Raw genomic sequence first — 25,196 nt, forward strand, 5'->3', positions numbered from 1 at the left:
TCAGGGAACGGCTGGGTAGCACGGCTCAAAGGGCTGAAAAGGCCGGTTCCGTGATGTATCTCAACCAGTCAATAAATAAATAAATAGAAGGCATGGAGCATCCTGTTAGACTGCTTTCTTGCAGTATCTTCACCAGAGGAACTTCTGTGGTTGAAGAGTGTGGTGCGCCACCACTTTCTCAAAGGAAATTAAGGTTATGCAATAAAACCTGCCTTGCCAGTGACATGTACCTTAAAAAATGAAAACTGAAAGCAAGTATCTTAACGCTTGACTATTAGTAATTGTATTTTAATTACTATTCATCGTTGAAGTGTCTGTATATTGAATATGACAAGTTTTATGTTGGGAATTAGGTCCTTTTTTTCTGGTAGGATTGAGAGGACTGATAAAGGATTTAATAGGGTAGATAGAGAGACTTACTTCTTTGGGAGAGTCCAGAACAAAGGGCATGAGGCTTAGCTTATGTTGTCCTGAGTGATGTCAGAAGCAATCCCTTCAACAAATGGTGGAGAAAATAAAATGAGTCTAAGTCAATAAGAAATTTCAAAGCTGACATTGATAGATCTTTGCTAGGCAGAGGTGCTGAAGATTACAGAATTAGTGTGTATAAGCAGCTACAGTACAGATTAAATGTGATCTAATTGAATGGTAAAACAGGCTGATAGAGCTGAATGACCTTCTCCTGTTCTGAAGTTTCCATTCTCATGACCAGTTTTAGATTGATCCAAGTTTCACTATTTTCAATGCAAGTTTTAAGTGCTTTTTTTTAAAAGGGAGATTTTTAGAGAAAGCCAAAGCTGAACGACTTGTCTATAGAATTCCAGTTCAAAATATTACAGCATACATCCAATTCTGGCTTGATTCAGCGCTGAGACAGCAACACATAAAATGCTGGATGAACTCAGCCGATCGGCAGTATCTATGGAAATGAATAAACAGTCAACATTTCAAGCTGAGACCCTTTTTCAGGATTGGAAAGGAAGGGGAAGACGCCGGAGTTAAAAAGATGGGGGGAGGGGAAGGAAGATAGCCAGAAGGTAATAGGTAAAGTCATGTGGAAAAGGTAAAGGGCTGGAGAAGAAGGAATCTGATAGGAGAGGGGTGTGGATCACAGGAGAAAGGGAAGGAAGCGGGGGCACTGGGGCAGGCGATAGGCAGGTGTGAATAGACCAGAGTGGGGAATAGAAGAAGAGGAGAAGGGGAGGGAAACATTTTTTTTACGGGAAGGAGAAATCAATATTCATGCCATCAAGTTGGAGGCTACCCAAACCGAATACTGTACAAGGTGTTGTTGTTCCTCCACCCTGAGGACAGCTTCATCATGGCAAAAGAGGAGGCCATGGTCCAACATGTCAGAACGGGGATGGGAACGGGAATTAAAGTATTTGGCCACTGGGAAGTTCCACTTTTGGTGGATGGAGTGAAGGCAGTCCCCCAATCTATGACGGGTCTCACCAATTTAGAGAAGGCCACATTATACATAATAGACCACCCCAGCAGATCTGCAGGGGAAGTGCTGTCTCACCTGGAAGGTGCTGAGGTGCTCAGTAGTGAGACAGGCTAGGTTCGGCTCTACAATGTTGGACATCTGCCATGTCTAGGCTTCTGAAGTTGCTGATAAGTACCTGGATTATTGGGCCAATGCAAGCAGCAACACCAAGTGATAGGGTGGTGGATGAGAGAAGGAGGATAATTATTACTGTACCATCATTCTCTATCATCAACTCCTCCCTCTCAATGTACACTTCCAGTGGGAATTACAGATGGAGCACAAACTGCAGGAGGAACTCAGCAGTTTGAGCAGCATCTGTGGGAGGAAAGCAATTGTTAAATGTTTTGAGTCAAAACACGGATGTACAGTTTCAACCCAAAAAGCCAATCGTTCCTTTCTTTCCACAGATGCTGCTTGACCTGCTCAGTTCCTCCAGCAGATTGTTTGCTGCTTCCAGCCTGTTTCAATGAGTGACCAACAGGACTGGAAGCCAATCACTGTAGCAGAGGTCAGCTGACACGGCTGATAAGGTCATAGACCTAGCAACCTTTAATCATGTGTCACAGACATGCTGATATCATGGGAAACTATTAGCGAATTCTTCTCTCGGTTGATATGGGGAAAAGAAAGGCCATGTGTATGTTCAGAGCTTCTGATAAGATAATTTTCAACATGAGTTGCTACACATTCAGAAGCCAAGACTAGTTCTTAATCTGCCAAGACTATTTATGTGGTTCCTTTCCCTTGATAGCTGAGCTTTCAAAGAATGTCAGTGCTGTGCTGATATTCTTAAAGGAACTGGTTCAGCCAGCAAATGCGAATGACCTCGTCCCTCTGCCTATACTGTCCTTGAAGAAAAAGACTTGACGAGGGAGTATCTCCATGGCCACGTTCAGTGGTTTGGAAAAAAACTGGTTTATGATTTGGCCCAAGCATTTGTTTTGAGACTGCCAGTCAGGAGATAAACTTGCCTCATTGATTTATGCTCTTCTTGATGCTGGTTGCTGGCAGTGCTTCATCCATGGACATAATGCACTTGTTTCAAGCCTCAGGCAAGCATTCTCTGCACAGATTTCTTCTCCCTCACTTCCAATCAAAATGGGATCTGGGACAGCACAGGAAAATGAAACAGACTGAAGTAAATACATGTGATAAAATCTCCAGAGTCAAGTAAAAACATTTGTTAAAAACTTACATAATGTTTTTCCTTTGGGGCTGAGCCATGTAGTTGATACATATTTAGAAACACAACCTAGAAAAGAGACCAGTGTTAGTAGTGTGCATGCTTATTGATAGCAGGTACTTAAAATGCATCGTTTCAAAGTATCTCAAACTATTTAACTAAAAGATTTTTTTTTTGAAACCTACTTATTATTCTGGATTGTAAACACAAGCCTCACCTCACAGAAGGGATTATAAAAAAGTCTAGGCTGACACTTGGGTGGTGCAGAGGAAATGCTGCACTAACTTTGAAAGATGCTCAGGTGTTATCTTGAGGAGGAGCAGGTGAGGGTTTGGTAGTGTGCTGGCCGGCGGCTGTCACTCAGTATTATTTAGAAATAGGTTATCTAATCAATATCACAGTCACCTTTACTGGAGCTAGCTTTGGACAAATTGACTACCAACTATATTTTTTAATACAGCGAGGACTGTAGTTCAAAGGTTCTTCAAACATGGAGTGCCTTGGAAGATTTTCAGCCAGTGAAAGCTGCTGCAGCTGTGCTGTGCCTTTAAGCAAGGAATGCTACAAATATTAAACAAGCAGTGTAGAGTACAAGAACTGAAGATTCGCTTATAGCGTATGCTAGTGGAGGCCAGACACTGAGAGGATTGAAGGTTGCCTTGAATTTATTGAGAGGATAAAGATCTTCAATATGCCGTAGGAGGTGGGAGGCCCTGAAAATTATGAATGAAGGTAGTCAAGACTTCGCTCAATAGCATGACCAGTCCATACTATTGAGTCTCAGGGTTGTGACACCAACGTTACAACCCCGGTGTAAATGAAACTCAGTGCTGTGGGTGATGATATATATGTACTCTGATTATAAAGTGTACTTTGAATTTTGATTTCTATCAGCGGGGAAGATTCATGTTTCCAGCTTACTAATTGTTCATAAAGGAACACTGGTGCCCCTACTACCCCTATCCCTAAGGGGTGGGAAGGGGAAATAAGGGAGTGTGTGGTTCTTAGAGCATTCCACAAACACTGGTGTGAAATGAAGGAGGAAGCCTTTCCATACAGATCAGTCTTAAATCTGCCATGCTTCTCTACAGGCAGTTTTCTCCATCTATTTGTAGTAATCTTTTCCCTATAGCTGGCCTTGTCAGGACATAAATCAATACAACCAAGGATACCCTATAACTGCATATAACCTCCCAAACACAGCGTATTCAAAGTCCACTTTCAGTGGAGAATTCCAGAGGTTAGGCAGAGCTGCCAAAAACTATTGCCTCAATTCTTGCTCTGATCTGGCCTTAAAACTTCATTGAAATGGATACAAATGCAGCTAAGTTCCAAGGGAATCCTGTGCCGCATTATTTGGAGAAAGTAGCTCTTTTCTTCATTCATGAAACTTGGGCATTGCTGCCATTTATTGCCTGTCTCTAATTGCCCCTGAACCTAGGAACCAGTTAAGAATTAAACTTTTTGACCAGCAGTTAATAAAGTTGGCCAGATTGGCTAAATTTGGCATATTTCCTCCTCTGAAGAACACTGGCAAAACAGAAGTGTTTTCACAGCAATCCAGTGTTACCACAGCTGTGAGCAGCTTTTTGATTCCAGATTTATTTAAGATCTCTAAGTACCTTGGCTGTCTCATGAGATTCGAACATACCTGTGTCTGGACGGTAGACTGGTACTGAGACACATACTCTTAAAGTACCCTTACTTTGGTAATGGATATGCCGGTGGTGAGAATGAGGAAATGTTTCATCTAGGCAGTGTTCTCTCTGTTAACAGTGAACAGCCCTGTTGGTGGGGCATTATATTATGTATGGAGCTCAGGCCTTGAAGCTTCCAGTTGCCTATCACTCTAACCTTGTGTCATGGTCCCGAATGTTAATTTCCCATTTTCTCCTAAATCCCCTTTGATGGCTGTACACCTGGTTCTCATCAAGACCTGCAGCAGAAAAACCCTGGCCTTGCATCCACTCGTTGCCAGATCGTTGTTTTAGCCAGTTTGGTAATTAATGTTCCCAGCCGCTTAGGATTGTTTATTCCAAGTTTTACTCCAGTACTGAGGTTTACCTGTGAAACTCTGTCTCTCTGTGTCAAGATAAGTATTGCCTACCACTTGCCTTTCTACGCTCCATGTCAAGGTAAGCTCTGCCTGCCTCCAGCTCCCCTGTTCACCCTCCTGTCTGCCGTTCAGCTCCAGCCACTCCCACACCCTCGTCTGCATCCTAACTCAATCTCTGTGCCAGTGTCCTGCGTTTGGGTTCACTCCGTTCTCTAGAAGATCTTGCTGTCTTTGGCTACCCTGTTTCAATGAAGCTCAATGCCTTCCTTCACACAAGAAAAGCTATAGTTTCTGGACTTAACAGTCAAACAATCAGCTACTCTATTTTATATTTTATACTGCGAGAAATATTTTTATTCTTTCTCCACTTTTGGTAGTTTCAGATCTCATTATCCTCTCCTATTCATATCTCCTTTTGTAAAGCATCAGCCTTTACCACCATCCTGCACTCAGCATGCACACTCATCCCTCAGTTTCCTCAACCACAAACGTTCCTTTTTGTTCGCTTCTCATCCGCCTCCCCTCTCCACCCACTGTCCTCTGCAACTTAAAAAAATCTTGTGATACAAACAACACACACAAGATGCTGGTGGAACACAGCAGGCCAGGCAGCCTCTATAAGGAGAAGCGCTGTCGACGTTTCGGGCCGAGACCCTTTGTCAGGACTAACTGAAAGGGAAGATTCTGAGAGATTTGAAAGTAGTGGGAGGAGGGGGAAATGCGAAATGATAGGAGAAGACCGGAGGGGGTGGGATGAAGCTAAAAGGTGATTGGCGAAAGTGATACAGAGCTGGAGAAGGGAGAGGATCATAGGATGGGAGGCCTCGGGAGAAAGCAAGGGGGGTGGGGAGCACCAGAGGGAGATGGAGAACCAGCAGAGTGATGGGCACAGAGAGAGAAAAAAACCAAACAACTAAATATGTCGGGGATGGGGTAAGAAGGAGGGGAGGGGCATTAACGGAAGTTGGAGAAGTCAATGTTCATGCCATCAGGTTGGAGGCTACCCAGCCGCTATATAAGGTGTTGTTCCTCCAACCTGAGTGTGGCTTCATCTTGACAGTAGAGGAGGCCATGTTCAGCGAAACGTTCACCTATGCTCGGTCCACTAGAGAAAGCAGGATCTCCCAGTGGCCACACATTTTAAATCCACATCCCATTCCCATTCTGATATGTCTATCCATGGCCTCTTCTACTATCAAGATGAAGCCACACTCAGGTTGGAGGAACAACGCCTTATATACAGGCTGGGTAGCCTCCAATCTGATGCCATGAACATTGACTTCTCTAACTTCCATTAATGCCCCTCCGCCCCTTCTTACCCCATCCCCAACATATTTAGTTGTTTGGTTTCTTTCCTCTCTCTCTGCCCATCACTCTGCCTGTTCTCCATCTCCCTTTGGTGCTTCCCCCCTCTCCCTTTCTTTCTCCTGAGGCCTCCCGTCCATGATCCTTTCCCTTCTCCAGCTCTGTATCACTTTTGCCGATCACCTTTCCAGCTCTTAGCTTCATCCCACCCCCTCTGATCTTCTCCTATCATTTTGCATTTCCCCCTCCCCCAACTACTTTCAAATCTCTTAGTATCTTTCCTTTCAGTTAGTCCTGATGAAGGGTCTCGACCCAATACGTCGACAGTGATTCTCCTTATAGATGCTGCCTGGCCTGCTGTGTTCCACCAGCATTTTGTGTGTGTTGTTTGAATTTCCAGCATCTGCAGATTCCCTCATGTTTGCTCCTGTGATACAACTCGGCTGTGGAGGCCAAGTCATTGAGTATATTTAAGGCAGAGATTGGAAGATCCTTGATTGGTCAGGGCATGTAGGCAGGGAGGAGGCAGAAGTTTGGGGCTGAGATGAGAAAATGGATCAGCCATGAAGAAATAACGGAGCATACACGATGGGCCAAGCCTGGCCTAATTCTGTTCCTATATCCTAATGTCTTAACTCAGCCAGTCAGGCGATATCCACAAATGAAATGGGCAGCTCACATCTCCAAAAGGATCTCAAAACACCCAAATGACTCAAAGCATTGATTATCTCTTTCCACAGATGCTGCCTGGCCTGCTGCTTCCAGATTCCAGCAACCATAGCATCTTGTGACTCCATATGCTTTTTTAAAACTTGCTTTATCACTAAGTTTGCTGACAAAATGTCACCAGCTTGAAACACTAAGTCTCCATACCAACAAACACTCGCTGATCTGCCTTACAGTATCCTTTGCTTTTATTTTAGATTACCAGTATCTACTGTATTTTGGATGTTGGACATAATCTAGTTTAGTCAAAACACCAATCTGGAAGTGCATTGGAATTGATGGCAAAAACCAGAATAGCTAAATTAAGATGACAGAGCCTCTGCCTCGTCTTTGACTTGACACTAGACAGTCCGAGGGCACAAGTATATTTCTGATCAAAGCAAATGGAAAAACAGAAACACATATCAACAGAATACAAAGGGGAAACTGAAATGCTTCATGTTGGATGGTGCTGATAAGTTATTCATGAATATACACCTTAGCAGTAAGGTAAAAAGCTTTTCTGTAGATTGTGAAGAATGAAAATATTGCTCCTTGCAGAGACTGACTCGAGTTTATAATAGACAAGATACCTCTGGGGACTGAAATGCACATAGTACACTTGTTTTTCATCAGACTTGCTATAAGAATTGGTTTGTGCAGCGTTTCCAGTTGGCTTCCCAAAGTCCTATGGCAGTGAGTGGTATTGGCGTTGGGCTATTATTGTCACCTGTACCAAGTTACAATGCAAAGATTTTGTTTGTGTGGCATCCAGACAAACCATGCCATTCGTAACTACACTGATATTGTAAAAGGGGAAAAAGGACAGAAGATTGTGTCGGCATTACTGAGGAAGTGTGGTGTGGATAGGTTAATAGAATGCAAAGGACCTGAAGAGCTAGATCGAGAGATCAAGAACTCACCTTTAGCATATCAAAGGTTCAATTATTATCAAAGTATGTATGTAGTATACAACTCTGAGATTCATCTTCTCCACATTGCCACGAAACAGAGAAAAACCATGGGTTAAACCATTCCCTCCCCATGCACAGAAAGCTTGCAAATCACCCCACATTGAAATTGTAACGGCAACAAGAGCATCAACACCTACCCCCCAACCCCCACACAGAAAAACAAATCAGTGAGCTGCGAGAACATCAAACCCCAAACACCCTGCACAACAAAAAAAAGACAATTGCACTGAACCTCAATAATACAGTAGCATCAACTTTCCGCCCCCAGCACAGTAAAACAAATCAGGCAAACTGCGATAACATCAAAAGGGTCTGATAACTGAGAGGTGGATGCTGGCCCCAAGCCTGGTGGCATGCGCTTTCAAGTTTTTGTATCTTATGCTTGATAGGAAAGAGGAGAAGGAATGACCAGGGTTGGTGGTGGGTGGGGATTTAATGCAATTTAGGCATATGTTTGCAAGGGTTTTAATGCAGAGTTCTCTTTCTCAGTGGATGATGTGGGGTTTTGTGCAGAATACTCCTGGTAGGCAAGGAGTCAGGTATTTGGCTGTTCAGAACGGAAAGTGTAAACAGGGACAGGTCCTTTCTAATGTAAGGCCAATTGAAGTTGTTTGCTGATTAGTTTTGTGTTAGCAGGGAACAAGTAGCAGGCCTGGGAGTTGCTCTTCTGTCGTGCCTCTTAAAGAAGATAGGGTCTAGAGAGAAGTTACGAGCAAGGAACACAGTAAGTAATCATTAATTCCTATTCGTTCTTTTCATGTCCTCAGACGTCCTTCAGCTGCATCATTACTTAGACTGAAGCATTCCTGATAGAGACACTTCAGACTCAAATGCACTGTTCCAATCACACATAAAACATATGAAGCATTTTGCCTATGTAGCAAAATCACCACATTTCAGTGCTTGCTGGGCCTCAACAATAGAAGCATGCCCAAAAAGAAAACCCTTTTAATTTTATTCCACCCTATTATACACTATGTTTTATTCTATGTAATCATCAAATGGAGAACAATTTTAATTACGCAGAGTGAAGTCACCTACACAACTGAGTGGAAATTGCCGTCTCTCACATAACTAACATGGTCTGATCTTTTTTAATTCCTTTATAATCTACAAAAATGGCTGAGTGCACAGGGGATTAGCTTCACAGTTGGCTAACAAAATGACAATCATTGCTCTTCACCTTGAGGACACCGCAGAGAGATATTTGAAAGGTTGATTCCCCTAATGTGGATGTGAGTGGCTGCTGCTAGGCGAGGGGCAAAGACAGCAGAGTTCCAACTTGTTGTGAAAACTACAGCTGAATCAATTATGGCTTTCTCTGTTTGATAAAAAAGTCAGTGTGCTTAATGTGAAGGATGTCACTGAGTTGAAGTGCTTGAGGACACCTGCAATAGGAGGATTTGTATCAGAGAGGAGCCATAGTGTGGAGGAGGAGGGAGAAAGGAAAGCAACAAACAACAAGACAAAAAAAATTTAGATCTGATGTGCCCAGAGTGTAGATTATCAAGTAAAGAATCAGTAAATTGCTTTCCTAAATACATTCATTCGCTACTAGGAATGGTTATTTCGCCATCCATTTTTTTTTCACTAAAATATTTGCTCCTAGTTATAAGTCTATCCAGTGAGCTCTAGCAGTATTCAAATGTGGGTTTGGCACATTCAGGATTGTCGGCTATGCTAACAGGTATTATATTTAGGCTCACAAATTTAAATCCAACTTTCAGCTCTCAGTTCTGGAAATGACTGCACCATGGTCTTATAGCGGCAGTGGTAGCTAAACACCTCTTGTTAACCAGCTAGGCTGAATGGCTGGTGGAAGCCCATTCATTACAAATTAGCACAAGTCAGCTACCTAGACTGTTTAAAATGGGCAGACCAAGCTAGATCATCTTGGCGAAGGTGAGAAATTGTCTAGGTTTGAGTCCTTCCATAGTTGCCAATAAGTATAGGGAAGCCAGGTAATTGGGGCCACATTTCCAGTAGAGTATTCCTCAAGAATACTGAGGCTGCTGCCTCACATTCAGTCCTGACTGCTGTTACTGTCTGTTTGGAGTTAGCATATTCTCTCTCTGATTCCCTGGGTTTCCTCTGAACGCTGGTGTTTTCTCCCATGCTGGGACGTTAAATGGACTCAGAATCAAGTTTATTATCACCAGTATAGGTTGTGAAATTTGTTGACTTTGTTGAATTAACTAATTAGTGCAATATTAAAAATAAAAAATGGTGAGGTAGCATTCATGGGTTCAACGTTCATTCAGAAATTGCTTTGCAGAGGGTAAAAAGCTGTCCCTGAATCATTGAGTGTGTACTTTCAGGGTCCTGTGCCTCCTTCCTGATGGTAACAATGAGGATAAGGCATATCTTAGGTGATAGGGACTGCTTTTTTGAGGCATTGCTCCTTGAAAATGTCCTGAATACATGGAGGCTGGAGCCCATGATGGAGCTGGCCAACTTTACAATTCTCTGCAGATTATTTCAATCAATGCAGTAACCCCACTCCCCACCCCAAAGCAGAGTTACAGCCAGTTAGAATGCTTCTTCTGCTTCTGTTTCTGCTTGGTACTGTGCAAGCACTGCCGGCCGGCTGTCACAACACGCAGTCGGTGTGAACGGAGTGAGAGTTAAATTGTAAAGTCAGCTTTTTTGACTAGATCCCCTACCTTTAAAAAGATTATTGTCAGAAATACTGCGCAGGTCTGGTGGCAGAAGATTCCACTCTCCTGTTGATCTAGGGTAGAGAGAGTACTGGTAGCAAATCTTGTTGAATGAAGGGGTTTCCAGTGTGTAAGGTCCAGTTTGGTGTCAAGTTGAACTGACCCTGTGACGAATTTGGATGTTTGATGGAGCGATGTTGTGAACTTCTTTGAAAATGGAGATTAACCGTAGTTCAGTACGTCGGTTTTCAAGTGGTTCCCATTGAAGGTTACGGAGCATGTTGATGGCACTGGATTTCCTGCTGTAATCGTTTAGCACAAAGCGAGCAGCATGGCGTTGGATTTTTTCGATGAATGCTCTCCACAATACATCTGTGGAAATCTGTAGACGTCTGCCACTATGAACTGTCCTAATTTGGTAGAACCTGGGAACCAGAGCAGAATAAAATGTATTAGGCTGAGTATACAGTAGTGTAAAAATGTGCCTATTGGTAGGCCACACACACAAAATGTATTTTGTGAGTGTTGCTTGGATTTCCAGCATTTGCAGATTTTCTCTTGTTTGCTATTGTTGAGCTAGGGGGACATCTATGTCTGCATTGAAAGGGAGAACACAACTACAGCTGTGAAGATCCCTGCTGCACCTGATGACCCTGTGATCTCTGCCTCAGAGGCCGATGTTAGGCTGTCTTTAAAAAGAGTGAACCCTCGCAAGGCAGAAGGACCAAATGGAGTACCTGGCCAGGCTCTGAAAACCTGTGCCAACCAACTGGCGGGTATTCAAGGGCATTTTCAACCTCTCACTGCTAGGGGCAGAAGTTCCCACTTGCTTCAAAAACATAACAATTATACCAGTGCCTAAAAAGAATAATATGGGCTGCCTTAATGACTATTGTCTGGTAGCACTTAGATCTACTGTGATGAAATGCTTTGAGAGGTTGGTCATGACTAGACTGAACTCCTGCCTCAGCAAAGACATGGGCCCATTGCAATTTGCCTTTCACCACAATAGGTTGATGGCAGATGCAATCTCAATGGCTCTGCACATGGCTTTAGACCATCTGGACAACACCAACACCTACGTCAGGATGCTGTTTATCAACTATAGCTCAGCATTTAATACCATCATTCCCACAATCCTGATTGAGAAGTTGCAGAATCTGGGCCTCTGTACCGGTGCACCTCAGGGGTGTGTGCTTAGCCCACTGCTCTACTCTCTATATACCCACAACTGTGTGGCTAGGCATAGCTCAATACCATCTATAAATTTGCTGACAATACAACATTTGTTGGTAAAATCTCAGGTAGTGACGAGAGGGTGTACAGGAGTGAGATATGCCAACTACTGGAGTGGTGTCGCAGCAACAACCTGGCAGTCAACATCAGTAAGGTGAAAGAGTTGATTGTGGACTTCAGGAAAGGTAAGACAAAGGAGCCCATAACAATTGTCATACAGGTTTCAGAAGTGGAGAGAATGAGCAGTTTCAAGTTCCTGTGTGTCAAAACCTGAGGATCTAACCTAGTCCCAACATATTGATGAATTTATAAAGAAGGTAAGACAGCAGCTATACTTCAGGAGTTTGAAGAGATATGGTATGTCAACAAATACACTGAAAAACTTCTATACGTACTCAAAAATGCTTCTCTGTGGAGAGCATTCTGACTACCTGCATCACTGTCTGGTATGGGTGGGGGGGGGGGGGGGTGGAAGAGGTGCTACTGCACAGGACCAAAAAATCTGCGAAAAGTTGTAAATTTAGTCAGCTCCATCTTGGGTACTAGCCTACAAAGTACCCAGGACATCTTCAGGGAGTGGTGTCTCAGAAACACAGCGTCCATTATTAAGGACCTCCAGCACCCAGGGCATGCCCTTTTCTCACTGTTACCATCAGGGAGGAGGTACAGAAGCTTCTACCGCTCTGCCATCCAATTCGTAAATAGACATTGAACTACCTCACATTTTTTAAAATATATAGTATTTCTTTCTTTTTGCACAATTTTAATCTATTCAGTATATGTATACAGTGATTGATTGATTGATTGATTTCTTCTAGATTATGTATTGTGTTGAACTGCTGCTACTAAGTGAACAAATTTCACATCACATGCCAGTGATAATAACCCTGATTCTGAGATTGATGCCATATCTTACTATAAAAGCTGCTGTTTTACCCACTAACATAAGTATAATTTATTATTGTGTTCATGTAAAGGTGTATAATCAAGTTGCCGTATAAGATTTGTACTAATTGTGAGCATATTTGTTTGCTTAGAACATACAAAAGAAAGTTAGCACTCCTATAGTCGTCCAACACCACTCCTGAGGCAAGGTAGTATAGAAAAATGACATTCAGCACCTCTGCAAAGTTCTCCTTTGCTCTAGAGGGTTTGGACATCGATGGTAAAAATGAGTCAGTTAAGACCGGAAAACATTAATGTTAGTTTCCTGTCCCTCCACGCCCTCCTCAAATGTCTCTCCATCACATTCCCACCATCTGGAAGCTAACATGTTTGATGTGTAACTTTTCTCAAAGGTCATTAACTTGTTTCTCTCTCCTCTGGAGTGCTTACACTTTGAATATTTCCAGCATTCTCAGTTTTTCAATTTAGAGTTCAAGTTCAAGTTTATCGTCATTCATCTGTACACATGTATACAGATAAACTGTAAACTGTATACAGCTAAATGAAAAAGATAGTCTGGGATGAAAATGCAGAACAGTATATATATTACATACAGCACAAAAATAACATTAACACAATAATATTAACAGATAATTTAAAAATATATATTCTATAAATATACAAGTTGACATAAAGTGCATACACATCATACAGTTAAATATACAACAGTATAAAGCTACTGGTGCTGTCATAAATAATGTGTACTGGATGGTAACAGGGCATTCAGAAATATCTTTTATAACTAACTTCTAACATCTTCAGGTGTTTTCCGTTTTGAATTTAGGATGCCTTCCTTGCTGGCTGAGGCAAGGAGTACAAGATCAAGGAGATTGCTGCTGCATATTAAGCTAATTAGGCCTCAGCCTAAGTGTAAAATTTAGTTCTGGTCCCCACATTAAGCTGTGATTGCACTTGAGAGGTTGCCGAGGAGATTTATGATGATGTTGCTAGGAAAGATTGGATTGGATGGTGGTATTTTCTTTGGACAGAGGAAGTTGAATGGAGACTTAATTGAAGAGTGAAAAATTGAGATTAGGAGAAAGGAAAAGGAACAGCCTATATTCTGTAGCACAGGGGTCAAAAACCAGGGTATACATTTCAAGTAATAGGTAGTGATGCACCATCAATAACTCTCTCTGAGACATAAAGACGAGATATCGGCTTTTATTGACTGGAAGAAGGAACAAGCAGTGGTTGACCACCATACTACATCCTGGAGACTGAGAGGCCGGGCTCAGGCCTCAATCGCCTTTATTGAGGTCTGTGGGAGGAGCCACAGGAGCAGTCAGCAGGGGGCGAGTCCAGACAGGTATATGTAGTTCACCACAGGTAGAAGGATTACAAAGGAGATAAGGAAATATATCTTTACTGAGAGAGAGTTTAGGAGTCTGGCACTCAGTCCATAAGAGGACAATGGAGTATGAAGTCCTTATTCCATTAAAACATCTTTGAATGTGTATGTGGAGAGTCATGGCCTTTAGTCTACAGACCCAGTACTGGAAGGTGGAATTAACTAGACAGCTTGTTATTAACTGGCATAGAGATGATGGGCCAAATGTCCAACTTCTGCTTCATAAATCTTCTGATTCTATTATTTGATAAGATTCTAGCCAATTCTTTCCAGAACCAATCAGCAGAAGCAACCTTGACTGATTTTTTTAATCATCTACATCCACTGAGGTCACCGGTGGGGAAAAAAAGAAAACATTTCTATTTCCACAATTTTTCAACAAGTTTTCTCAAAGTTCCGTACACAGTAAATTATGTAGACGTTTCAGCCAAAAGGAGTCCACGTTAGCAACATAGCAATTTTTCCCCTCTGCATGTGGATGTAACTGGAAATCAGCATTTGTTAACTGATTCCTTCTTGAATTGTGTGCTGTTTCAGAGGGCAGTTAAAAGTTAACCATGTTAGAGGAGCTAGAGTCACACATAGCGTAGCTGAAGTTAGGCAAGGAGAGAAGATTTCATCCTCTGACTGACGTGAGTGAATTAGATAGGTTCAAACTGGTAATTTCCTTAATTTTTATATCGGCTTCTTAATTTCAGGTGTGTTCCTTTGTTGGAACTAAAGTTCCCAGCTGGTGTGGGGAGGAATGCAAGTCCATCTTGAACGTACACACTCCTTGCAGGCAGGGGTGGGAATTGAACCTGGGTCGCAAGTACTGTAAAAGGGATGCGCTACCGTGCCGCCCTGCGGTGTTCCAGGATAGACACGGGCTTCAGAACCACTTTATATGTGATATTACCTTTTTAAATCATTTTAATCAATAGGAAAATCAAGACTGACATTGATGAGGAACATTAAACTGATACTGGGAACTCTACCAAGAGAAATATCCCGGGAAGCTTTACCCTTGAATCCAAAGGGAGACAAGGCTGTGAGTTTTTTCTTATGAAGCTGGGAATTACCAATTCTTCTGAACTGGAATCTTAAAATGAATTGTCAATCACTGTTTGAAAAGAAAATGGGAAAAGCTGCTCTTATGTTATTGAATTTATACTGCGCACAGCCAGTCACTCATTTCAAAATCCAACTGAGTTAGATTCACTCCTGAGAACCCAGCAACCAAATAGTAGAGACTGCCAACCCATCAGTTGGATGTAATGAAAGACGCAGATCTTGCTACTTGAAACCATCAACTCTGCAGCAGGATTAGGGATGGGATTTTGTGCTTTAGCTAATAAAGTTTCCTAAATAAAAACAGGAAATGCTGGAAACACTCAAAAACAGCTACGGAAACAAAAAAAAACAGAGGTAATGGTGAAGGACCCTTCATTAGTAAAACGTCTGCAAGTTTTTTTGATTTCCTCTTTCAGATTTTCTTCCTGCTCCTCTCAAAGGGTCTTCAATCTGAAACAATGATGCTGTTTCTCTGCCACTGATGCGCCTGTAGCTGTTGCGTATTTCCAGCATTTTCTGTTCTAATTTATTATTTACTCTGTATATTTACTTCTAAATCCCTCACTTGTCTCGTTGGCCTCTCTGTTCCAAAGAAAAATAACCCAGAGGTTTGACTTAACAATCCAGAGATCATAGTTCAAAATGCTTCTTGGCAGCCATGTAATACAAATTTAGTTAAAAAATAATTTATTTTTTCAAAAGCTGTTTTTCATCATAATGATAACCAAGAAATTACTGGATTCCTGATAAAATCTCCATCTGGCTAATTAATTCAGGGAGGAAATTTGCCATCCTTATCTACTGCGTCTGATAATTCACTGCAGCACTGTAATGAACTCTCAACTGGTTCTCAGACTTGGCTTAGCAAGCCTCTCTGTCGTATGAAGTTGTTACAGTAAAGAAGAGAAAAGATCAAATCACCTGATATCGACAAAGGCACTGAATCCAAACGCAGAATCAGACCCTTTGATGTGCCAGACCCCTGTTCACATTTCCTGGGTGCAATCAGTTCCATCGGCAAGACACATCCGTTAGAAGAGGCGGCACAGTGATATACAGGCAGAGGGAATAGTCCTCAGAATATTCAGCATTCACCCCATACAAGCTCATAGCATCAGGACAAGCCTCTTCCTGATTACCCCGACTGCCCCCCTCAGCTGATGAACTCGTGCTTCTCTATGCTGAGCAAAATTAGGACAGGGATCCCCAACCTGCTTCCACGCAACCCTTGTTTAATGGCATTAAAAAGGTTCGGATCCCCTGATGTTGAAGAAGCACTGAAAGAAGAAAAGGAACTGGGTGCATCCAGAATGGGGGACCTTGATATCCATCACCAAGTCTGGTTTTGTAGCATTATAACAGATCAATCTGGCTGAGTCCTTAAGGAGCATACTGTCAGACTGGGTAAAGCATGATGAGGGATAAACCTTCTTGAACTTGTTCTCATCAGTCCTTGTTCTGCCACTGGCATTTAGGGCAGCAATGGAGGTCTTCTATCTCCATCTCCGGCAGTGTTCAAGGCTGCCTTCACCATGTCAGTAGCTGCCTCTCAGTTTTCACTGCTATCAATCATGCAAGTCCTGGGTGGAGACTCAAGTATACTGCAACAGTCAGATGTAGAAGGATTCTTCATAGCTGCTTCTGTAACAATTTTGTGTTGCCGGTCAGGGTTGTTGGCCCTGAGCTGAACTCCCGAACCTGGAGGAACGGTCAACCACTCTTAGCCTCTACCCTTTGATCTGTTTGGTATGGGTGACCTTACCAAGAGCCAAAGCATAATCCCCAGACTCCAGCCAACATAGCTCTCCTGAGTCATTGAGGTACGCAAGCCTCCAATCCCTACGACAAGATTGTGGTCCTCTTGCAGGAGTCCTTGATAACATATGTAGAAATGACCATCGCAAGATCCTCCAACATATTGGTGTGGCTCTGCAAATGAGACAAACAGAACAGACTGGACAGCTCTAAAGCAGGTATTCTCAGCTGATATGGGATATCTTGGGATTTAAGATCTGAGGAAGAGTATTTTTGTGATTTAAAGAACAGGAGACTATTATTGGACAAATTGCTGAATATTTTTAAGAAGGTGATAGGTAGACGTCTGTACACAGAAGACATGAAGGGGCATTGGAAAAAGTGAGAATATCAAGGATCATACTGAAGCAGAACAGATTGGAAGGGACAAATCGGCTGCTTCTACTCCCACAGCTCCATGCTACAATGTTCCTCGTAATCACCTGCTTCAATTTCATCAGTGTTCAGCCAATAGCCCTATTAAAATATCTTAGCTTAAAATGCACCTCACTTCACCCCAAGTATCATTCTTTCCAAGGAACTGAAAACAGATCAAATATTTTCTACTTACCTCCTGTGAGCCTAAAAGTAATTTTAAGGAATTAGTGAGCAAATGCTTAATATACTGCATAACATCATGTTTCACAGATTTATTGCAGCAGGATTATCATCTGGGATTCACTGTATGAAAGCAGCATGGCTTTGCTGTAAAAATGTACAAATGACAACGTTATTGTTTCCAACATTGCTGTACAAATGTTGCTGCTTTGTTGTATAAGTGCAGAAAAAAAGACCTCTACCCACTAATATCATCAGGACAGCTTCTAGATTATGGCTTCAAAACATCGTTGCACACACATTCAAATTAATAGCAGCCTCTCCAGAAATTTGCGGGCTGGTTGCACCCAGGCTGATGTCCTCTTGTCCTGGTTCGTCAGCTTAATTCAGGTCAATATATTTCACTTCAAGTAGCTGCAAACACCCCACAGGCTGAGTGAGTATGTGCATTTGTTAATGAATGTGCTTACATTTATTGATGCGTGCATGCGCTCATAAACATGTCTTTGTCTGCCTTTGTGTGTGTACATGCCTGTGCGTCTGCCCATGTTCTCTGAGTCAAGGTTAGTTGTTTTCTATTGATATTGTATCAATCACAATTTAGATCATTTCCCCTCCTGTAGTTTTGACCTAGGAAAACTGCCACATTTATAACCATCTTATCAGATCTTCACCAAACAAAGAGGCACATATTCCAAGGCTTCTTTATCTCAAATGGTGACTTCCGTCTCTTACTTTACAGTGCCCACCTATCTTTTGTGCGAAACAAAGGGGGCATGGAGCAAAGGTTTTGTTATCAAGACACCAAGCGGGCCTTCAACTGTATTTATGCAGAATACGTAAAGCTGATTATCGTCACTACATAGATATAAAAAAAATTAACAAATGGAAGGATTTCCACCTCCTACTGATATAACTGGAGCAATGCAATTACATGGTCCTGCAAATTTAATTTGACTTCAATTCTAAATGCTCTCTATATTTCCGGCTGTCTCTGAATACACAAACAAACGCCCGTGCACTTGTGCTAGAGGTTAAACTGTTTGGCACCCACTGAAGACTTCAGATTTGCTGAACTCTATTTTCCTCATCAAATAATATGACTTGCTGTAATTCTCATTTAACAACAATTTCTATTTCCTTGTCTCAGCTTGAAAGGCTAGTAATACTGAATGGACTGACATCCAATTAGAAACATTGCTGGTTGGCTCTCAGATCTGCTCAAAATCTTGTTGTAATTACTCACTTATTTAGCAATTTGCCTGAAGCTTTCGAGTTGGCCAGTGTGTTAATGTATGTTGATGATATGACTTGCTTGTATCAGACGGCTTCTGTTTGTGATATCTCACTGGAATTATCACGAGAACTATAGGAGATCAAACAATGCACTGATTAAAGAAAAACATCTGTCCCTGTGAGTTTTTGATTAAAAGACTGTTTTTGGTTTGTGAAGTGCCAGTGAAAAAACAAAACCATGAACTTAACCAGAAAGACTCACTTGTCTACTGCCCATTAGGCCTCTGGCATTTAGGGCAGCAATGAAGGCCCTCCATCTCTGACTATGTTTGGGGCTTTTTTCATCATGTCAGTAGCTTCCTCTCATTTTTTGCTACTGTCAGTCATGCAGGCTCTGGGTAGAGACTCAGGAAAACCGTGACACTCGGATGTAGAGTAACAATTTTGTTTTACCAGTCAGGGTTGTTAGCCCTGAGTTGAACCCCCAAACATGGAGGACTGCTGGACCACTCCTAGTCTGGCCTGTTTGGCCCTACCAGGAGCCAAAGCATAAAGTCCTGACCACAGCCAAAATAGATCCCTGGATCACTGAGGCACGCAAGTCTCCAAACCCAACATGGCTGTGGCCCTCCTGGAGGAATCAAAGGACTGGCTAGGTGATATTGACCTATAGGTTCACTGATAGGAACAAAACTCTTTGGGAGATGCCATTGTAAAGATACAGCCCACAGGAAAAAGCGGGCCAAGACTACACAACTGAAGCCTGGACAGAATGATGAGAAATCAAGATATAAGCGAAAGAATAAAGAAATGAGAAGGGCAAACCACCGGAGGAATTCAGCAGGTTAAGAAGCATCAGTGTCAACTATTTCTCTGCCTCTACAGATGCTGCTGAATTAATCCACCGCTTTGTTTTATGCTCTAGTTATCATCCATCTTTTGCATCTCCAGAATAAAGAATTAAAACAGACTGTGAAAGCAATTAATGGGTGTAGGCAGAACTGGCGTTTGCACAGCCAGTACAGGAATTCCCCACATACCCCATCCCGGTCAGAGAACAATAAGAGTAGAGAAACTGGCCCTTCCCAGTATTAGTCTGTACTGACTATCAACCATCCATCTACGTTAATCCCAATTTGATTCTCCCCACATTACCATCACCACAACATTGTATGCCAAAAACCAAATTAAAGAGAGTTTTCACTTCTCACCTGCCTACCTGTGCAATACGATTAGTGAGCCCTGCAGTGTTAAATTGGCTATGATCCTAAATGCATAGAAGCCACTGCTCACTTCAACACCAGGGGGCAATTAACCTACCGATCCATATGTGACAGGAAACTGAGGCATCCGGAGGAAACCCCCACAGTCAGAAGAAGAGCATGTAAACTGCCTGCAGACTGCATCCAAGGCCAGCACTGAACCCCGACCTCTGGTGTTTGACCATTGTGACTCTCCCCCCAAGCCTCAACGGTGGGCACAGAGTACTGCCTTTCTCTTCTGGATTATACATGATTTTCCAGCAATTAAATGTTAATCTCCGGGACAATGCGGCATGCATCTTTGAAGAGGAAAAAGCACCAAGCTGTCAGAACACGTCCTTTGAAAATTTTCTACTTATTAATTATAAATGTTTGTCTAGTAAAGACAGGGAGAAGGTTGTTGTGAATAGTCAAAATGGGTTTTGAAAAATGTTTATTCTTTAAATAGCCTTGAAATTGGAATGTGTGATGATGGGAAAATTAGATTTAACTTTGTAAATGCAAACTCCAAATCTGTGGCTAGTGTAATGATAGTGATCATTCATAGTTTTTGCACACTTACAAGTGTAAAATTTAAGCATTAGGAGAGATGAGCAGTTGTTCAGAAAGATATAGAGAGGCGGGGCTGTGATGGAAGAGTTATACAACGAGGTTGAATGGATTGGAATATACAGCAGGTATAGACTCATTAGACGGAAATGAATCCTTCTCTACTTTGCAGAATCTTTTTTTAAGAGAGAATTATAGAAAGTTTATAGTTTATAGCAGGGGTTACTGGTGTAGATGGACCCTTTCCATGGATAGATTCCCGGGAGGGGGGGGGGGGTATGAACTTGGATGGGAAAAAATTTACATCGTTATTTTCACTAATCTTTAACCGAAATGTAGCATTTCCTCCAATGATGAAAGTAGGCAACAAACTACAGTAGCATTAGCAATACCTGAGACTTGTTACCAATAGAAATCACAGATATTTTCATCTCACATTCAGTTGTTACAAATCCCTCAGCATATCATTTACTACTTCACTACTTGGAAATTATGATGGTTATTAGACCCGCCGCTAGATTGAACGTGATCAGAGTCTTCCGCTCTGCAGAAGCTCGAGCAACCTAGCTGGCCAACTATCAGGCAGCCCTGTGCCTATTAGTCATTTAGCCACCCAAAGGTGCTGCCTCGTGTTCTGACATTTGTGACCCAGGCACCTACATTGCCCTCCGTTAATCCTCATCTACAACTGCTTGTTGATCAATTTGTAGAGAGAGGAGAGTGCTTTTATTGTTTAAGTTTTGCAAATCTGGACAGTTCTGGAAATGGTCAAGTTGGTTTGTGGACTGGAACAGAGGAAAAGACTGGAAGTGGTTCCTTTATCAAATAATGTGATACGTTCAAGAATAGTTGATATTTAACATTTTGAAGCAGGTCATTGAGGAATTGGTAGCTTTGCAATTCCCATTCGGTAGGCAACTGGATGAAACTACAGACATCTCTCAATGTAGTCAGCTCCTTGTTTTTGTTGATTATGCACATGCTGATGCCATCAAAGAAGAATTCTTATTTTATGGGTCCGCTTTGGAAACTACAAAGGCTGCCGAGGTTTTGGAAATGGTAAAAAGTTTCTTTGCCAAACAAAACTTTGACTGGAAAGAAGGACTTCATACTTATTGCTCAGATGGAGCTCCTGTGAAGCTTGGTAACACATTCGGCTTTGCTGCTTTAGTGAAAAGGGAAGCTTCTCACATCACTGTCACTTGTTTTTTTACAGAGACACTCTGGCAACAAAGAGTTTTCCAAAAACCCTGAAAGAAGTTAATGGCCATAAAAGTCATCAATTTTATTAGAAGTAGGTCTCTAAATAATTGCATTTTTTAAAGACTGACAAGAAATGGGTGCAGAATATGAAATGCTTCTCTACTGCACAGACATTCATTAGCTTTCAAGAGGATAAGTCTTGAAGTGCTTGTTCTGAAAGAGAAAGAAAACCCACTCTTGGAGAAAAGAACTGTATCCGTGGGTACCTGCTTACCTGGCAGATATTTTAACCATATAAATGAAATAAATCTTTCAATTCAGTCCTGACGTCATCATTTTGGATGCTACTAAAAAATATCAAAATAGAAGACACTTCGGAACTTTTTCAGAAGTTATTTCCATCTTGATGGCATTAAATTTGAACCATAGAACCACATCTTTTTTTTTCGATATAAATTGCATCAAAAACATTGATCTAGCCAAAGACAAACTCGTTGATCTTAGAACAAGAAGCTTACTACAACTGGAGATTAACTCAAAAAGCCTTGGAGAATTCTGGTGTTCCTTGACAGAAGCCTATCCTCACTTTATAAAGCAAACAATGGAAGCTTTGATTCCATTTGCAACATATCTTTGTGAATCATGATTTTCAGCACTTGTAGCCATTAAAACAACAAACCAAAATCAATTGGATGTCCAGCATGGTATGGGTGTTGCTTTGTCAAAGACCGTCTCACAGTTTATTGCTCTTATCAAGCTAAGCAACCACTGCGTGCACACTGATATGCCTTTAAAAATACAATTTAATTTTAACTTGCCTATATTTAAAATTTATAGTCCTGTTATTTAATGTATTAATAAAGAAGCACATATAATATCATGTCATAAATTTTGTTTTAATATTTTGATAACTGCATTTCAATATACGGTAAGTGGTTTCTTTTGTACCTTGTTATATATTTATATACATTTACTTTGAGACGGGTCCCCAGGCTTTGCCAAAGGGGTCCATGGCATTTAAAAAAAAGGTTGAAAATCCCTGGTTAAGAGAGAGGATTCCACCACTGGGGGTCTGGACTCGAATAATGCTCAAGAGACCAAAAACAGAGGAATGCAGAGATAATGGAGGATTGTAAGGCTGAACAGCGAAAGAGAGAGAGAGAGAGAGAGAAAAGCAAGGTGAAATCGCAGCAGGATTTTGAGAAAGAGACATGAATTTTATAGCTGAGGTGTTGACTAGAGCCAATGTTGGGTAGCAAACCAGCAGGTGATGGGTAATCAGGGCTGGTGTGAATTTGTGGATGGGCTCAATTTTAAGAAGGATGAGAGTCTAGTCAGGAATGCTTTCCAAATAGGCAAGCTTAGAGGCAACACAAATTGATTAAGGTTTCAGTAGAAAATGAACTGCATTATTGTGGATAAAATTACTTGGGGAGTCACCCTTAATGCTCAATTAACTGTTAGATTGTATTAATTTTAGATGTAATTAAAAGTAGCAGGTAAGTTCTACTTACTTAAGAAACCATGTCCCTGTCATGATAATAAATAGCCACTGTTACTTTGTATTTCTTTCTTTATTATCAGACATTGATGACTGTAGTATTATTTGATCAAAATTAAATGATACCCTCTGCTTGATGATACAGTATTTCTGTATACAAACCCAAACAAATAATTCTTTGTATTCACAAATTCTGGGACCCATTTTTCAGTGCTGAATCTAATTAAAACTTCAGTATTTTACAACCAGACTCAGTAGGGTACTGTTCCATTAAGCTGTAGTTGCTGATGACTTGCCTCCTTACAATGGACCATACCAAATAATGTAATTGTCTAGAATGGAAGTATAAACTATTTTATCGAGTACTTTTCTTGAAATCCATTGAAATAACAAAATTTCAAGAGCAAGTTAGTATAGTGATTGCATTACTGGACTGGTACTTCAGAGAATGACTCACCACAAGAGGTCAAAAGCAAAACATAAATATGAGAAGGTCTGCTGATGTTAGAAAACCAAAGCAACATGAGGAAAATGCTGGAGGAACTCAGCAGGTTAGGCAGCAACTATGAAAATAAATAGACAGTCGGCGTTTCAGGCCAAGGCTGTTTGGTCAGATGGAGAACTTTGAATTCAGTTGTTATTAAATAAATTTGGATTGCCATACAAAAAATCCTCTGGCTCATAATTGCATTTTATGAAGGGAAATATGACCAAAATGCCTCTTCCAAATCCCTCCCAAAATACCTGAAAATTCCCTTAAAAATGTAAATGCCAGAAACCTGAAAATACAGGAAATGATCAGCAGGCCAGGTGACATCAGTGGAGAGACAAGCATAAATTATTTCAGATCTAAGGACTTTCGTCAGGCTAGTCTGACTTTTCAAGCATTTGACACCCAAATCCAAACCTCTCCAGATGTACTGCCATGCCTGTTGAATCTTAACCATTCTCTGAAATGGCTGACCAGTTTAAGAAGGCAGCTTGACATCACCTTCCTACTCCTCGGTTGTCTTTCTCAATATTCAGAATCAGGTTTATTATCAGCGGCATGTGTCGTAAAATTTGTTAACCATAATTGATATCAGCTACTGAAATCAATTATTATAAGAGATGGCAATACTGAAGATACTCAGCAAGTCAGAAAGCATCTGTGAAGAGAAAAATGGTTCATCAGTGAGATATTAACCATTTACAACTTTCCACCAAATCTTTCTGACTTGAGAGTTTCCAGCTTTTTTCTTATTTTTTTATCATCATGGATTTCATTGACTGAATACTGAGAGAGGGGTAGAAAACGTGGTTGATGCTATTGGATGTTCAGTGGCTAAGCACAAAATTGTACCTTTAAAATGCACCAGCAAAGTACCAAGATGACTTCTAGGGGTAGAAGGTTATTGTACAGGGAATCAAAGGACACACGGTCATTATTAGTGCTCTGGGAACTACACCTACCCTTGTGGATAATTTGGAGTATTCTATATCAGATGTGGAACCTCCCTCTTTCTAGATTTTATCATCCTTTCCATGTGATAGTCTGACTATAATCCCTTTTCATTTCTGAGATCTGTGATCTTGCGTGAACTTCATTCCATTGGTATCACTGCAATCAGTAATAGTGAACTTCAGCAATCTTTCACTCAGCATGTCCACCCACCGCCCCCCCCCCCCCGGCCTTTTCAAGCTCCCATTCAAACCACAGATTGATTCAGTCTGTCTTCCTTGCAGCCTCAGTCATTTACCAAAAGGGCACCCTGTGCTGTAAATTTCCGCAATCTACAAGTTCTTGGAGGTCAACATCATAAGTTTTATCTGGGGCCCAACAAATTGATGCACTCACAAAGAAAGTATGCCAGCAGCTATGCTTTGTTATGGATCTAAGGAGACTTAGTATGCCACCAAAGACTCTTGCAAATTTCTAAGGATGTACGGTGGAGGGCATCTGACCAGTTGTATTACAGCCTGGTTTTCAGCTTCCATTGCACAGGATTACAAGAGCTGCAGAGAGCTGTAGGCTCAGCCAGTCCATCACTAGTTACAACCCTCTTTGTCACTGAGGATATCTTCAAGAGTCAGTGCCTCAAGAAGGTGACAACATCATTAAGGACCCTCACCATCTGCTGCATGCCCTCTTTGCAT

The 25,196-nt window shown here is 41.5% G+C and overlaps 1 protein-coding gene across 3 annotated transcripts in view; it reads right to left on the reverse strand.

Moving 5' to 3' along the window:
- Positions 1-2,463: 2,463 nt before the first annotated feature.
- The window catches only part of LOC132382030 (uncharacterized), a 73,856-nt gene continuing 51,123 nt past the window's right edge, over positions 2,464-25,196 (reverse strand). For all 3 annotated transcript variants that reach the window (XR_009508181.1, XR_009508180.1, XR_009508182.1), the window contains 3 exons: positions 10,379-10,797; positions 2,688-2,744; positions 2,464-2,597 (listed from right to left, as the gene is read on the reverse strand). The gene's annotated coding sequence lies outside the window, so the exon portion shown is untranslated. The remainder of the gene's footprint in view (positions 2,598-2,687; positions 2,745-10,378; positions 10,798-25,196) is intronic.

This window comes from Hypanus sabinus, chromosome 27, assembly GCF_030144855.1.
Source record: "Hypanus sabinus isolate sHypSab1 chromosome 27, sHypSab1.hap1, whole genome shotgun sequence".
Lineage (NCBI taxonomy): Eukaryota > Metazoa > Chordata > Chondrichthyes > Myliobatiformes > Dasyatidae > Hypanus > Hypanus sabinus.